General features: G+C 39.4%; 1 non-coding gene across 1 annotated transcript; it reads right to left on the bottom strand.

Moving 5' to 3' along the window:
* Positions 1-374: 374 nt before the first annotated feature.
* On the bottom strand, positions 375-493 carry LOC145416188 (5S ribosomal RNA). The gene has a single exon (XR_013900232.1). It is a non-coding gene; the product is annotated as a 5S ribosomal RNA (ribosomal RNA).
* Positions 494-17,536: the final 17,043 nt, after the last annotated feature.

Here is a 17,536-nt window from a genome sequence, read left to right as displayed (position 1 = left end):
CAAACTTTCCCCAAGGCGATCCGGGATACGGGTAGGGTGCAGTACAAGCTGCTCCAGAAAAGATGTAGTCTTGTTCACCAGGTGGATCAGTGAATGGAGAGGAGAGCCAAGGGTGGTGGTGAACACTGCAGTCTCCTAGCATGGAGATTTCAGAGAAAGGAGAAACCGATAGGATGTGTTCTATGTTAGAAATAAGATAGTCGAAGAATTTTTTATTGTCAGTATTAGTAGGGGATGAGTAAACGAGTACTAATTTTCATTCATTCAATTGCCAGACGCCATGTATCCCAAACGGGGTGGTCAAGGGCTTAGAGTTAATTGTTTTTACAGGGAGGGGCACTAATCCTCCACCAACCCCACTTGACACGTAGGGATGCCAACAGCATCTGGTGTTCCCAGGCGGTCACCCATCCAAGTACTAACCAGACCCAACGTTGCTTAACTTCGCTGATCGGACGGGAAGCGGTGTACTCAACGTGGTATGGCCGATCCTACCCACAAATATTATCATGTATGAGGAAGTGCAGTCATTTATAATATGCAGAAGTTACAAGAAAGTCCTTTAGGCGTAATTTTTTCCTGTCAAAAGAAAAAAGAAATACAGTATTATATGGCGTGGACAGATGCAATAGGGTATCCTTTTAAGTACTGTCAACATTTGTCATTGCCGTAGTTTTTATTTTTATTCATTGTAAATTTAAGAAAAGTAGTAATCACAATAATCGATACCTAAGCATAATTGTATCGATATTCGCAGGTAAATGACTGGTATTTAAATGATAGATTTTACGAGAGGAGGGGGAAAACAGAAAAGGGGAGGGGGTGGAGGAGATAAAAAGAAAGAAGGAGAGAAATATAGTAGTTTGGATGTAGAGATGGTAAGGTGGAAGGTAGGAGGGGAAGATGTTCTACATACCTGCTTACATTTAACTGTCTCTGAATCCACCCCACTTCATGTATTGGTGGGAAAGAATATCAAGCGAATTAAAACAATAGTAATAGTAATAACAACAACAACAACAATAATAATAAAAAAAAATAATGATAATAACAACAACAACTAGAGGTCCTCCAAAGGGGGAGTTGCACCAGCCTGGAGTCGATACTTATCTCGCGCGGATCGGAATAGGACCTTGACCATGACCTACTTTCACCAATTTCGAACTCGTAAGAGTTCTCATCCCATCTACACACTTGTAAATTATTGTTATGATGTGATGAGTGGTTGGGAAGTTATTGTGCTGACAGTGACCCAGACAGACAGACAGACTGAAAACAATACTCGTCGGAGATTTTTAGCCTTACTACACAGCTATAAAATTTGTGATGATATCTTGAGCGGTTGCGAAGTTAGCATGGTAACAGACACACTGACCTTGACCTTCTTTCACCAATTTCGAATTCGTGATCGATTTTCTTCCCTACTACAAACTTGTAAAATATTGTGATGATATCTTGAGCGGTTGTAAAGTTATCGTGCTAAAACAAACAAACACACACACACACACACACACACACACACACACACACACACACACACACACACACAAACTGAAAACAATACCAGCTTCACTGTCGGGGCTGATAATAATAATAATATTGGTGATGATGATGATGATGATGATGATGCAAAAATAATGATCAAAATGATGATGATGGTACTGATGATGAACTTACAACAAAGGTCCTCAGGAAGATGGTGCAACCTGATTAGAGTGAAAATGATATGAAAGAGAAGGCTAAGCAGGGTAAACATGAAACACGGACTTCCAAAACACACGTTATGTGCAGTTGTTCTCAGTAAGTTAATTCTTTTTTTTACTACCTCAGTACCGTGTAAAAAAACGTGTCAATAACATTACATAATCGTATCCAAAACATCAAAGCCATATCAGTCAAAGCCATATGAAAAGTGTAAAAAAAATATAGTCGTGTCAAAACATTTCAAAACTCATATGAAAACCGTGTCAAGAACCATTCTCTCTCTCTCTCTCTCTCTCTCTCTGTGGGGGGGGCGCGGTAGCACAGTGGTAGCGCGCTGACCTTGTGATCTGGAGGTCGCAAGTTCGAGCCTCGTCCGGGCTACCGTTGCCGGGAGGGGTAGCTCCCTCCTGTAACCCCAGCGGGGCTATATGGCTTTAGTTGCCTAGCTCGGGGAATTCATTTCTCCATTTCTCTCTCTCTCTCTCTCTCTCTCTCTCTCATGTACGCTATATTCCAAATTGGTGTGAAGATTTCACCGTACTTCTTCCTTGGCGACTTATTTTTCACACTGCATCCCAAAACCTTCCCGTTAAGCTGCTACTTCAATCTATGTCAACGTTAAAACGATATAAGAAACATGAAGTACACAAATTATTAAGATGTACAAATGAAATAAAAAACGTCCAGTACTACTTTCTATATAGTGTTGTGAAGCGGGATATGTTAGTTAGGTACCCCTGGGAAGTTCTCGGTGATTCTCGTAGTTCGGTTACGAGGCAGAGTTGCCAGTTAGCCTGCTATTTGTGAGTGGAGGTATTATTTATTTTTCCCTATATTGTTTTATTTATGTGATAGTTTCTTAATTATCTAATTTTATTTCAGTTTTTCCCTGGATATTTTGGATGTCTTCCAGTTGGTAACTTGCTTCTCCAAGAATGTAGTAGATCATTCTATTATACAGAAGCTTATATAAGGATGGAGATGGGACTAGAGGAGTTTCAGTTCAGTTTGATTTTAGTTCAGAGTCAATTCAGTGTCTGTGTAGAGTGTATAACTCCGATACTAGTGAGAAAAGTGAAGTGAAGTTGGCAAGAATTAAGTGTAATTATTTGGAAAATAAAGACAGGACATTAAGAAGCCAGTGTTTATTTACAACGCCTGAGCTGATCGCGTTGTTACAAACTGAAAGGCTGACCGTAAGAAGAACAACTCACTGGGCAACGGTCTTCCTGTATTGAACTGCTGCTGTTGGAGCCTGTGGCAGTGTGGGACGGGAACATAAAAACTGTGTTAGGAGTGTGTATCATTATAAAAGTCCTGTAGTGAGTCAAACCTTCGACATGGAAGCAGAAGGTGTATAGACAAGAGGCCCAGCTAGGCAAGAGAAGACTTCACTGGCTGCAATTATAAAGCTATTACAAGCACAAAGTGTACAACTTCAAGCACAAAGTGTACAACTACAGGCACAAGTGATGGACAGAAAGAACTCAAAGAACAATTACAGGCCAAAGTGAAGAATAGGAAGAGCTCAGGAACGAAATCAAAGCACAATTATTGCAAGCACACAGTGAACAGCTAGAGGCATTACAGGAGCAACAGGGGGAGTTACAGCTAAGGATGCAAGAACAACTAGATGTTTTCATGAGGAAAATAAAGGAAGAACAACAAGAGTTGAAGGAGGAAGTATATGCTGGGCTATTGCAGTAGAAGTGTGAGGTAAGCACTAACGTGTCGGAGTGCTTACAGCATCTAGTTGACCAGTTAAAGATAATTAGTGGGAGGATTGAGGCTGTAGAGAAATATTGCATTGCTAAGCCCGAGATTAATATATGGGGATCATATGAAAAAAAATGGACAGTGCATGGTGAATCTTGATGGATCCCAAGCATCTAAAGGCAGCATTACAGGGATGCATAATCAGATTTCGGAGGTTTAGAGTCCTTGGCTTAATTATGATGCCCCAGTTTTTAGACCCCATACCAGTGAAGTGCATGGCTATACTGGTGCTCCAATTAAAATGAAACCTCAAGAATTTGATGGCAAAGTCTCTTGGGAAGCTTACTGAGTGCAGTTTGAGTTACTTGCAGATCAGAATGGTTGGGATGATAGGCAGAGGGTAGTACAGCTGGTTGCTCGCCTCATGGGTGCTGCAATGGAAATTCGGGGCCAGATGTCAGTATAGTAGAGGATCAGTTATCAGTCTCTACTAGAAGTGCTGGAGCACAAATATGGGATCATGTACGATACTGAGGTTTACAGGGCAAGATTCCAGACCCGTGTATGGGCTCGAGACGAATCCCTCCAGCAACTTGCTCATGACCTGGAGAGTATGGCACACAAGGCATACCCCGGAGCAGAACCTAACCTGTTGGCTGTTCTTTTGCGGGACCAGTTCATCGATGCTCTTGACAATGCAGAGATGAAAATGCAAGTGAAGCAGGCACAACCCGGAAGCATACAAGAGGCACTAGCCAGGGTTTTAGAAATTAAGACCTACATCAGGTACAGTACGTCCACTTTCCAGGCAGGTCGTAATGCAGGATTCAATGCTAGAAAGGGGCAGGTAAGCGAAGCAGAAAAATCTGAAAGAAATTGCTGGTACTGTGAAAAGCCAGAACATAGGAAGGAGGACTGCTACAAGTGGAAGAGGGAACAGGAGAAGACTGGAGGACATTGCTGGTTCTGCAGGAAGCCGGAACACAAGAAGGAAGATTATTCCAAATGGAAGAGCAGTGCAAGCAAGTCTACAATTGTAACAAATGGGTGTTGGACATGTTGTGAGGTGGGACATTTCAGCGATGACTGTCCAAATGTGAAGGACGGCAAGAAGAAGGCTGCAGAAAACGAGAAGGATAAGGGTAAATTAGTAAAGGCTGGTAACAAAAGGCAACAACCAGCCCGTTTTCCCCAAGGAGCCCAACCACTGAGCAAATGCAAGAGAACCTCGATTGATAGTGTGCAAGAAGATGGAAGAAAGCAGTGTAGTAGGAATGGAAAACTTAGCATGAAATGCTGCTATACTGTAGTGACAGAAGCAATGTCAGATGAAGAAGACCCGAAGAGGATGTAGATGGAGGATGCAGATTTAAAACCAGTGCTTGAGTTCCTGCAGCAGAGTGCAGTGTGACCATCATGGGAACAGATTTCCCATTTCACCCTGTGACTAAGAGCTACTGGAGCCAATGGCACATTCTTCGTTTTAACAGTGATCTACAAAAGCATCAGTGTGAGACACCTGATGGCCCCAGCAAGTATGGCAACTGGTGGTTCTGAAGAAAATGAGGTCTGGGATATTGGATGAGTCTCATAACCAGATCACTAATGGGCACCTGGGAGTGAAGAAAATTCTAAGCCAGCTGCAGCAGAGGTTCTGGACTGGCATGCATCAGGATGTTGAAGAGCGATGTTGAGCCTGCAACGTACGATGTGCCAAGAAGGGACCCAAGAAACGTCATTGCCCCCCTCTCCAGTTGTACCAAGTGGATGCACCAATGGAAAGAGTCCCAGTGGACATTTCTGGACCTCTGCCACTCACTGAAAGGGGAAACCAGTATATATGTGTCACGATAGACTAATTCACAAAGTGGCCAGAAGCCCATGCCACCCCCTATCAAGAGCCTACGACTGTTGCTCAAGTGTTGGTTGACCAGTTCTTCTGTTGTTTTGGGATGCCACAGGAGATGCATTCAGACCAGAATAGAAACTTCGAGTCTGCTGTGTTCCGTGAGTGCTGCAAGTTACTGGGGATCAAGAAGACTAGGACAACCCCACTAAGGCCACAGTCAGATTGGATGGTGGAGAAATTCAACTGGACCCTGGGACAAGAACCGGCCAAGTACTGCGTAGAGGGCAGATGGAAAGGGACCAAAAACTGCGTGCGTTGCTGATGGCATATTGGTCTGCATCCCACGAGATTACTGGCTACACCCCTGCAAAACTGATCCTGGGCCACGCATTACGTTTACCTGTTGACTTGTTAATTGGAAAACCACCTGGTGAAGAGCTGCCTTCCGATACCTCCAGCTATGCAAAGCATCTTCAGGAAAGGCTGGCTGAGGTACATCATCAAGTGCATGAAGCTCTATAGTTTTCAGGTGAAGTGATGAAGTGCAATATGATGCCAAGGGAAGTGAGGTGAACTTCAAGGATGGTGACAAAGTTTGGTTATACAGTCCTTAGCGGAAGTAGGGACATTCACTAAAGCTGCAGAGCCTGTGGGACGGGCCTACTATGTTGGACCGCCTATTAGACATAATGTACCAGATTTGGGGGGGCATGAAGTCTCGCCCAAAAGTGGTACATATGAATCGTCTGTGGCGGTACCATGGGCCAGAACAGTTCAGCTGGGACGTCTCCAAGAAGCCATGCTCTCCCGCAGCCGAGAATGTTGAGGAGGATCAAGGAACTGAAGTACATGAGGTGTCAGTTTCCCAAGAGAAGAAGCATCACGAAGAGGACCAAGACATTCTACGAGGAGTGGACTGTAAGGAGGAACAGGGACGTCGTTGGAAGAGGCATAGGAAAAGACCTGATAGGTTGAAGATTTATACTGTGTATGATTAAATGTTTAGTTTGTATTAAGGATTATGTTTGTATACATTGTGTAGTTTTGTCAGGACGACAAAGAACTAGGGAGGGGGTAGTATTGAGAAGCGGGATTTGCTAGTCATGTAGTATATGAAGGTTCTATTATCATAGACCGGATATGAGGCAGAGTTGCCAAGTAGCCTGCTATTTGTGAGCAGATGTATTTTGTAAGTTGTACATTGATTTTTGTGCTCCTTTTGTCTATAATTTTTTATTTATGTGATGTTGTGTTAAATTATGTAATTTTATCTCAGATTATATGCTAAATAGTTTAGTATTATGTAGCGTAAGAAAACTATGCATATTCTGGATGTCTTCGAGTTGGTAGCTTGTTTCTCTCAGAATGTACTAGATCATTCTAATAAAAAGGGAGCTTATATAAGGATGGGGAACGGACTTGAGGAGTTTCAGTTCAGTCTGAGTTTAGTTCAGTGTCAGTGTAGATTGTATAGCTCCGGTAATTGTGAAAACAGTGAAGTGAAGTTGGCAAGCATTAAGTGTAATTATTTGAAAAATAGAGACAGCAAACTTAAGAAGGCAGTGTTTATTTACAATGCCTGAGCTGATCTCGTTGTTGCACACCGAAAGGCTGACCATAAGAAGAACAACTCACTGGGCAACGTCCTTCCTATACTGAACTACTGCTGTTGGAGCCTGTGGTAGTGTGGGACGACGACGTGACAATAGTATGAGAACTGAATGGAAATTTGCTATTAAATCCTTGAATATGTAAAACTGAAGGCAAAATTAATAAATAAACAAAATTATGAACATGAACAAAGTAATGTTGTGCATAATTTACTATTTAATTAAACTTGATTCCTGCAACACAAAAAGGAACTATCTTGCTGTACTATGTCGAATGCGTTATTTGTGATCACAACTTTCCTTCTGATACTGGTTCATAAAAAAGGAGAAACTCACTGAACAATAACTGAAGAGAAGTGAGAATGAATAGGACGGAAGCGATACGAGAGCCTCCCTTGCCTTGGGTATTACCAATCATTTGGATACTATCATCCATAGCCCAGCTGTACAGGATCGTCCGTAAATAGCGCTTATCGTAAAACTCACCTGGTAGTATCTTAAAAGTACTAAAGGAAAAGCTCAGTCTGATGGTGCAGACTTGGGTGTGACAGTGGGAGTACCAGCTGTGTAAATCATGCAGGATACATAGTTAAAATACTGGCTGAGCAGTTCCTGTTAACAAGAGAGCATTTTGTCTAAATAGCCGTCCCTGACGGAAGGAGATGGCAGATAATATATTGTGTAATGAAACAAAGAAAATAATATTACCTTCACGAATCCTATCGTGTTATATAAGTAAGCATATTATGAAGTTTATTTCATGATATTAAAAAAAAAAAAAATCTTAGAAATTTGTAAGCTGGAAGTGGTTAACCAAGTGTTTCTCTAACGAAGGGTGAGGAAAAAGAAAAGTGAAGTTTTCGTCTGACTTTGTTCCATTAACAGAGACAGTCCTCGATCATATTTCTCTCACCTCAAGTTGGCTCAGATTTTCGTACTTTTGCACTTATTTCACATAACTCTGACAGGATGAGATTATGGTTCTGTTCTTCACCTTTTCTATAACCCTTCGTGACTAACTCTAGTGTTAATATACTGCTAAGCCTCAGCACTGAAGGTAGAGAGATAGGAATTATAGACATTAAATGAGTGTTCGAGAGGAAACAACGTAAGTTGATTTCTATTATTTTAATTTAGCAGTTGGCTAAACAAGGAAAAGAAACGACATAAATTTCCATGTGCATTTTTTTCTGCAAAAACAAATTTAAGCATAGTAGGTTTATATAGCTGTTTGATTAGGAAGAACAAGGATATGAATCCAGAAATCTTTCCATGTCTACTCGTACTTCTTCCTGCAAAAATATATACAGGTCAGGATAAGGCATAGATCGTTAATATGCTCGAGAATATTTAATATGTTCCCGTGTGGGAGAGTAGGCTAACTCGAAGCACGGCTTTTGAGAGAGAGAGAGAGAGAGAGAGAGAGAGGGGGAGAAGGGGGGGGGCAGTGCCTTATGACGCCGATGTACTGTACTCGGTACCTTCTCATTAAGCTGGTGATGTAAACTATGTCAATATTTAAACGAAGCAGACAACATAAAAGAAAAATAAAGAAATAAAATGAAAAATATTTAACAACACAGGACTTGTTAGACAGCCTATTATACCGTTTTCAGTGTCTTGAGCCTAGGAAGTACATTTACGATCAATTCCTTTATTTTGGGGGAACATTAATAAAAACTGAAAGGCCTTAAGCATAGTTCGAGATAGGACAGGTAGTATAGTTTCATGAAACAATAACACTACACAGCTAAAGCATTTTTTTTTTTTTTTCGATATACTATGTTGAACGCGTTATGGAAATTGCTGTCACATCTTTCTAATTCAGTTCCGTGAATAAGACAAACACAGAACGATAGGTATCCATATTTTTTCCTATATTTGTCACAGTTTTCATATATAATTACAGGTTAATAATACTGAAGCCATTGGAGGTTTCATTCTACATCCTATCTAGGGACTTGAAATGAAACTTATGCTTTAAAATTCGCATATATGTTGTTTAAGGCCTATTATTGTCGGCAGGGTTTGTATGAATAACACACAAGATGATTTCGAAAGATAGTGTGAAGAAAGAATAGGAAGGAGGCGGTACGAAACCTCGCATTCCTTGGGTATTATTATTCTTGTGGATATATTTATTCATGACCCAGTTATGTATTAAAACTTTGACAAATATCCGGATGGCTATGAATGATTATGCCGCATGAGAGTGTCTAGTTTATGAAATCGTCGTTGATGGGACTTGGCAAAAATTAAGTGTGATGAGATACCTAATCCAAGCAATTGCCTTGACCATCGCTGTCACATAGTATGTAATATATTCTCTTGTAACAGTTATTGAATATTTGTCATGGTGATCTTAAAATTGTATTATTGTTACATCAGTAATTCTCAATAGAAGGACGAGGAAAAAAGATATATATATATATATATATATATATATATATATATATATATATATATATATATATATATATATATATATATATATATATATATATATATATATATATAAAACGTCCACCTTTGTGTTTTGTTCCTTGTGCAGAAATAAACGGGTTACCGTTGACAAGTATTGTACCAAGATTTTCATTCTTTTGCAGTTTACTTCACGTAGCTGAGTGGCAGAGAGATAATACCACATCTCTTCATTTCGATAGTTTTTTCGTGACTAAGATCATTAGTGTTTATTTATTGCAACAACTCAGTATTCAAGTTGGATGGATGATAATTTTAGGTCAAGTCAGAGTAGATGGACTGCGAGAGGAAGCAATGTAGGTTATCTATATTTATATTTTTGGCATGAGAGACAAGGAAAGGAGACTGTAAAATTTTCCAATGTTCATTTGTTAGTACAAATATAGGCGTCGTAGGTTTATATATTTGTTTTAACAGGAAAGAGAAGGAATCGAGTAAAAAAAAGAATTTTCCTTGTTTATTTGTTCCTGCAGAAGTGGATATGAATCAGGAGAGGGAATTTATCATAAATGTGTTTAAGAATGAACCTGTGTCACTGTGGGAGTGTAACCCATAACATACCGAGAGAGAGAGAGAGAGAGAGAGAGAGAGAGAGAGAGGTCAGTGCCTTATAACGCCGATATTCTTGAGTCTGCTGGAGTTGAGAGTGGTATCTGTAGTAGCTTTGGAGATTTCGTAGCACCTCTTCTTTAACGATTTATTCGACACATTGTACCTCAATCCTTTTTGGTAGAGCTGCTGATGACAAAGACTGTGTCGATATTTAAACGATATAAATAACATTGAGGCATTATTAAGATATAACGTGCAATAAATTATGCAATGCAAGATTTTCTAGCAATCCTCCTATATCACATCCATCATGGTGTGAAATTCGACAGCAAACTTAGTAGTTGTTCCTTGACTTATTTTTTAATGTTGCCAAGGAATATATAATAATTAAATATCAGAACTGTTATGTATATAACGGTTATATGTTACTAATTGTTTAAACCAGAATACTGCAATACAAAAAGCAAATATTTAGCTACCCTATATCGCTTGTCCTAGAGAAATTTTGTCACATCTTCCTGTTTGATGCAGATTTGTGATTAAGACAAACACACTAAAAGACAGTTATCCATATTTTTCCCCTATATTTGTCACAGTTTTCGTATATAAATGTAGGTTGATCATATTGAAGGCACTGGAAGCTTCATACCACATCCTCCTTATAGACTTATTATCCACATTTTCTTCAAATATTCATTTATATGTTATGTCCTTTTATTGTCGACAAAGTTTGGATGAATAACAACACAAGATGATATTGAAGGGCAGTGTGCAGAATGAATAGGAAGGAGGCGGTACGAAGCCTCCTATGCCGTAAGTATTATCAAACGCGGACATTACCATTCATAGCCCAGTTACATATTAAAACATAAATTCGCTGACCATGAGTACTTATGGTGCATGTTTGTGTCTTCTTTTATGATTTTCAGTCTGCTCATTGCACCTTAATATCATCCTTACATAATTGATGAAAACTATTTCAGCATTTAACAAGTGAGTTGTTTACCAAACAATGGAGGGTAATATGTAAACTGCAGCCTATCACTTAGGAAGACCTGTTACGAAGAATGCCCGAAGCTTGAATAAATTATGAAACTAAAAATTATAGAACGATCCCGCAGCCTTAACTGATAGATGATCCTTACTTCATATTATACCAGATGACTACCGGATGCTAGGTACGATTTTTTTTTCTTTTTTTTTGGGGTGATCTACAGAACTGTTCATCACTTATATCGGCCACTTCTTACCTATGACGATCTCACTTAGAAGATAAACACACATGCTCCTTAGTTACCCGTATTTAGCTCAACACAGGTGTACGTGCACAAGAGGGTGGCGGGGAGGCTCGGGGTGCTTGAGCCCCGGCCCTTTTTCATCTTCATATCAAAAGAGCCCTTTAGTCAAAATTAGGGAAAGAAAAGTACTTTTTTTTTTTTTTTTTTTCTCAAAATCAGGGACTCGGTGCTCGCCCTGTATTTCAAAATGTTCTTGCACTATTTCGCGCAATCTTATCGTAAACTCATGCCTATTATGTACTTTTATATTCAAGGATAGACACATGAGTGGTGAGTCTTTAGCGTACAAATCAGTTTATGACGAATACCAGCCATCTAGTTGTGTCTCCTCAAGATGTGTATAAAAGAAAACTGGTCTGCTTTGTACGATAATTTTACGATTCTCCAAAAAGCAGAGAGAGAGAGAGAGAGAGAGAGAGAGAGAGAGAGAGAGATCATGTTCATCTCTGTTTAATATTCACTGGTTTCGCACTAAGCTACAAAGAAACGAAGATAAAGGAGTATCCGCCAAGTAAGTCAGGAGGAGGCATCGTTCATACTCATCATAAAATATCGGGCAGAATATCATCATAGAAAGTGTTCTAATTTACAATGGAGGGTTCATCACTTTCTTATCTTAACCATATGTGCATTTTGGGGGGATATAGATATGAATCCAAAGATATAAACAAAGATGTTCTTTTCCCCCCAATATGAGTTAATAAAATAAAAAAAAAATTAAAATTCAAGATCAGTTTATTTTCCAGATTTCTAGACAGCGTTATACACTGATATAAACTACATCGACACCGGAAAGACTTGTTCTGGCATACAAGCCAGTAACAAGATTAAAAGTAGGAAACAAATAGCTGAAGATGTGTTAGAAGCCTTCTATTCCCCCTAGAATACGACTTTCAGTCCAAATTTGTCAAATCTGTAGCATTTACCAGAATCATTATTCAAATATCAACAAAGACTCTTAAGTAGAAAAACAGAAGATTAAACAAGAAAGATTTATCATGAAATGAAACTAGACACGTTTTTACCCTTTTTTTTTTTTAACCAGACAAACCAATCAATGTTAATTTCTTTAAAATTTGTTGATAAACTTTCTCTATCACACACACACACACACACACCCACACACACACACACACACACACATATATATATATATATATATATATATATATATATATATATATATATATATAGATAGATAGATAGATAGATAGATAGATAGATAGATAGATAGACAGATAGATACCTCTAGACAGGTAGATAGATAGATATACATAATAATATATATATATATATATATATATATATATATATATATATATATATATATATATATATATATATATATATATATATATATATATATATATATATTCATTTATATATATAATGTATGTATAAGATAATTTTGGTGTAAATTCCATAATTTTGTGGTCTCTGTACGGTAATTCTGTGTTTCTAATATGGCAACACTGGCCCAAGCTAGCGGGATGTATTTACCTAGTTGTGATGTACAGGAAATGAGCTACGCTCGAGGGGTTCCGTCTTCGTGTCTCAACCAGTCAAGCTTTGCTCTGAACTCATTTAAGCTTTTGGACTGGATGATCTCTTTGTCCAGGCTATTCCACAGGTCAAGGCATCTTTATGGGAAACTGTATTTCATGATATCCTCAAAGCTAACTTACCTTTTTCAATTTCTTCCCATGCCCTCTTGTCACTTCCCCATCCCATACAAACAGATTTCTGGCATTTTTGTCTACTCCCATCATGGCCACGAACACAGCAACCATGTCGCTCCCTCTCTCTTCTTTCTTCTTAGGAGGCAGACCCAGCTCTTCTAGTCTTTCTTTGTACGATAGATTTGCCAGGTTAGGGACCATCTTGGTTGTTGCTCTTTGTATTCTCTCGATCCTATTTATATCTTTCTTTTTATGTGGGGAAAGCTAACCTGGGGCAGATCAGAGCCGCTATAAATTTTTTCATCATCTCCTCATCCATGTATTGGAATGCCACTCTAATATTTGTCAAGAGCTTATATGTCTCTCTGACATATATGTTAGTGGTTTTCGGGTGAAAATTATCCTGCACCAACACTCCCAGGTCCTTCTCTTCTCTCGCTTTTGTGACTGGTTCCTTTCCCAGCGAGTAATTCACCTGTGGACTCTAGTACTTTTACCCATTTCTAATTTTTTTTTTTTCATTTTTTGCTCTGAATTTCATTTCTCATACCCGGCTCCAATCGTAGTTATAAATCCTGTCCAGATCTTCCTGTAGCATTACAATCCTCTTCAACTTCTACTCTTCTCATGATCTCTGCATCGCCTGCAAACAGACTTGCATAACTGTTCATTCTATCCACCATATCGTATACGTAAATCAGGAACAGTATAGGCGCCAACACCGAGCCCTGTGGGACTCCACCCCATTACTTCCCTCCACCCTGACATCCTCTCCTTTATTACTGTCCTCATCTGTCGGTCTCTCATTAAATCTCTCATCCACTCCAAGAGGTTCCCTTCAATCTTCCAATGTGCTCCAATTTCCACATTAGTCGCTAATGGGGAACGTTGTCAAAGGCGTTCTCCAGATCTAAGTACACACAATCCACCCAACTATCTCTCTCCTGTAGCACGTCAATCACCCTCGAGTAGATGCTCACCAAATTAGAGACACAACTTTCCATTTCTAAATCCAAACTGACTTTCTGCCAAAATGTCCATCTCCAGATTTTTTTTATCCCCCTGTCTTTCAGGATTCTCTCGCACAATTTTGGTACCATGCTGGTCAGGGAAACAGGTCAATAAATGGTATTGCGACACTACTCTTTTAAGGTAAGAAAATCGTATTTTTATGTCTCCAGTATAATTCTTGGGCCTACTTCTTTTGATCATATCATTTTTCGTATTGATAGATCTGAAAAAAAAAGGTAGACTCAAGTAATTACTTTTTATTTGTAGTGAAATGTGCATAGAACAAAGTGGTAAACAGTAAACAACACTCCTCAGGCATGGAATGACTATGCCACAGGTTGATCCGAAGAGCATCTCTAAAAATGTATGTGCAAACGGTATTGCTTGTGAAGTCAAAACAGCATTTAGAAGGCTTGAATGAATCATATGTAATTACGTTCAATTGTCCCATTTAATTAGTGAATGCTATCATACTTCCAGCATATGCTTTTTTTCTTGTTCATAACGGACTTCATCTTTTAGAAGGGCATTAGAACTGCCATGATGATGATGATGATGATGTATAAGCCAGTGCAAAACTGGGATTTGACGGGATATTCATGTGTCCTTGGGTCAGGCACTAAACAGTAGGTTGTGCCAGCCTGTAATGGCTTATAAGTTAGGGGTTTCCGGTCGTCAGTGACATTTTGAGCTCTACCACAGGAGAATGTGAGTTCAGCTTATTCCTGTGGAGTGTTTTAGAAGCAGTTGTCCCACGAATATTTGCTGAGCAAATTGTAGTTATTGTTGTATAGCCAGGCTCACAGGAATGTAAACCAGGCTGACTGCAGGCTGAAGTTGCTGTTTTCCTGCATTTCATCATCATTCTTCGGTGGACAGGGAGGGAGCTGATTGACGTTTGTATAAATGGCCAGGTGAGCCAGCCAGTTATATCTTTGCCACCACGGGAAGGCAACCCTCTTCAGCCAGAGTCATAACCATGTGATGCATCCCAGTAAGACCCTTGCTCCCAGCCCCCATTTAAAATGTCACATTATTTATAATGTGTGCACAATGTAGAGCAGTGGGCCTCCTCAGAATAGGACTTGCCCACACCTTGTCTCCCCTACCTCCTATTTGCTGAATGGCTACGCTGCTGTCTCCACCACTGGTTGGCCAAGTATAAACAGTATTCTTAAGTCGTGTCTGGGCACATTTCACATTTCACCTATTTAAGAGCAAGGTACCATACCATAACAAGTGTGTGTGTGTGTGTGTGTGTGTGTGTGTGTGTGTGTGTGTGTGTGTGTGTATGTGTGTGTGTTTTCTTACCTAATTGTGAAAAAAATTAGGTAAGGACACACACACACACACACAAACACACAGAAACACACACACACACACACACACACACACACTGGGTCAAAGAGTGAATTTATCACACACACACACACACACACACACACACACACACACACACACACACACACACACACACACACACACACACACACACACACACACACACACACACTGGGTCAAAGAGTGAATTTATCACACACACACACACACACACACACACACACACTGGATCAAAAAGTGAATTTATCACACACACGCACACCCCCCACACACACACACGCGCACACACACACACACACACACACACACACACACACACACACACAGTACACACACACACACACACACACACACACACACACACACACACACACACACACAGTACACACACACACACACACACACACACACACACACACACACACACACACACACACACACGATGTGAGAGAGAGAGAGAGAGAGAGAGAGAGAGAGAGAGAGAGAGTGTTCTTACCTAATTGTATTTTTACAGGATTGAGTCAAGCTCTTATTGTCCCATTTCCTAAGCTATGTTTGTCATACTTGTATTTAAATTTGTGAATGGTGTTGACACAGTTTCGTTTGCGTTTGGTAATGCATGGGCCAGTATTGTTCCAATGCTGGCACTCCGATCCCTGATATATTGGACCAATGATGTAAACTCTGGCTTCCGATATTGGTCCGACTTCAATCAGTTTATCCGTTTGCACCGCGGGATGTATCGGTACAATACAGGATTTGTAATGGGCCAATGATGGAAGCATTAATCATGCCTTAATCAGGTGTAAGTAATCATACCAGTTAACAAAAGTCAGTGTGTCTGGACATCTCGAAATTAATGGATCTTGAAAATGACTTTTTCTTCCTTTGAGAGAATGACGTTGTGAACTTTTATCCTCTAAAGCAGCGGTTCCCAACCTGGGAGCCATGGGCCTTATTGGTAATATAAGATATTAGAAGGTATTTGGTCTGGGTAAAACCTGACAGAAATCAAGTATGAAATATACCTTACTGTGCTAGTTTAGCCATAGGTATATTGGGGTAATTACCGTTTTCTTCACAATATCAAATATTAAAAATATATAAATATACGATCTGAGTTATATAGGGGCCATGGAGCTTCTCATAATTTTCTCGGGGGGCCACAGGACCAAAAAGGTTGGGAACCACCGCTATAAAGGCTTCATTAAAAAAAAAAAAAATAAGGATTCGAATCTTTTGTCCTGTGAACGCCTACCGTACAGTGCACATAGCTGAAAGCTGATTTAGAGAGTGAAAAATCTCTGCAACACTGATCCACCCAGGTTACAGTACATATATCTATGAACAAACTATGTTGCCAGCTCAATATCACCTCATGTCCCGATTTGCTGCCAGTTGATGAAATAATCTGAAATGAAGCAAAGAAAATTAAATGCCTGATGTAGGGCTCGAACCTGTGACTATAGCACATCAGATATGTGTATACATTTGACCACTGAGCCACAGACAACCTCCTTAATCTATAAAGTAACTCTGACCATTTTATGGACCCAGTGGTGTGTGTGTTTGTGTGTGTCTGTGTGTATATATATATATATATATATATATATATATATATATATATATATATATATATATATATATAGATATAGATATTGTTACATAGCCTATGATTTCATCATCCTTTGTGTAATTCTAACGTACAGTGTGGTGCCTGTTTGATCACGAGCGTGTTCTACCTCACTCCCCCCTTCTACCGTTATAGTAGAGTAAGTCGTTCTTTCTGTTGTTCAGAGCGGGATTGTCAACTCTTTGTCCCCATGGCTTCATTTGCGCGTCCTTCTTACAAGTTGTATCAAGCTCTACCGGCCCCTATATAATGAGCTCAGTCTCTGCATTATTGCCACTTAGATCTGCTCCTCATTTTGTTCACATCTCTGTCCTCCCCTGTACAGTTATTATTGTGAGTGCTCAGGAAGTCTCCAACCATCTAGTAGCTGTGTGTAATTTGAGTATAACTGTTGTTGCATTTTTTCTTGTACTGTGAAGCATATGGTTAATTCTTAGGCCTGGTAAGGTTTTTGTAATTTATGTAAAGGTTCATATTGTCAGCCATCATTAATAATATTTTGTATCTGTAATAATATATCTGGCATTCACTGAGTATTATCTGGTATCTCATTTTAACAGGGCTGACTTAGGTAAATTTACTCTTGCTAATTTCATGTTAATAGAGGCTATTGCAGTTAACCATATATTTAACCTGTTTTTTGCCATTACATTATCCTTATG

The sequence above is a fragment of the Coenobita brevimanus genome, chromosome 104 (genome assembly GCF_032717465.1).
Source record: "Coenobita brevimanus isolate Jiangsu-jjx chromosome 104, ASM3271746v2, whole genome shotgun sequence".
Classification (NCBI taxonomy): domain Eukaryota; kingdom Metazoa; phylum Arthropoda; class Malacostraca; order Decapoda; family Coenobitidae; genus Coenobita; species Coenobita brevimanus.
Note: the sequence above shows the minus strand (reverse complement) of the source record. Positions and strands in the feature narration are given on the sequence as shown.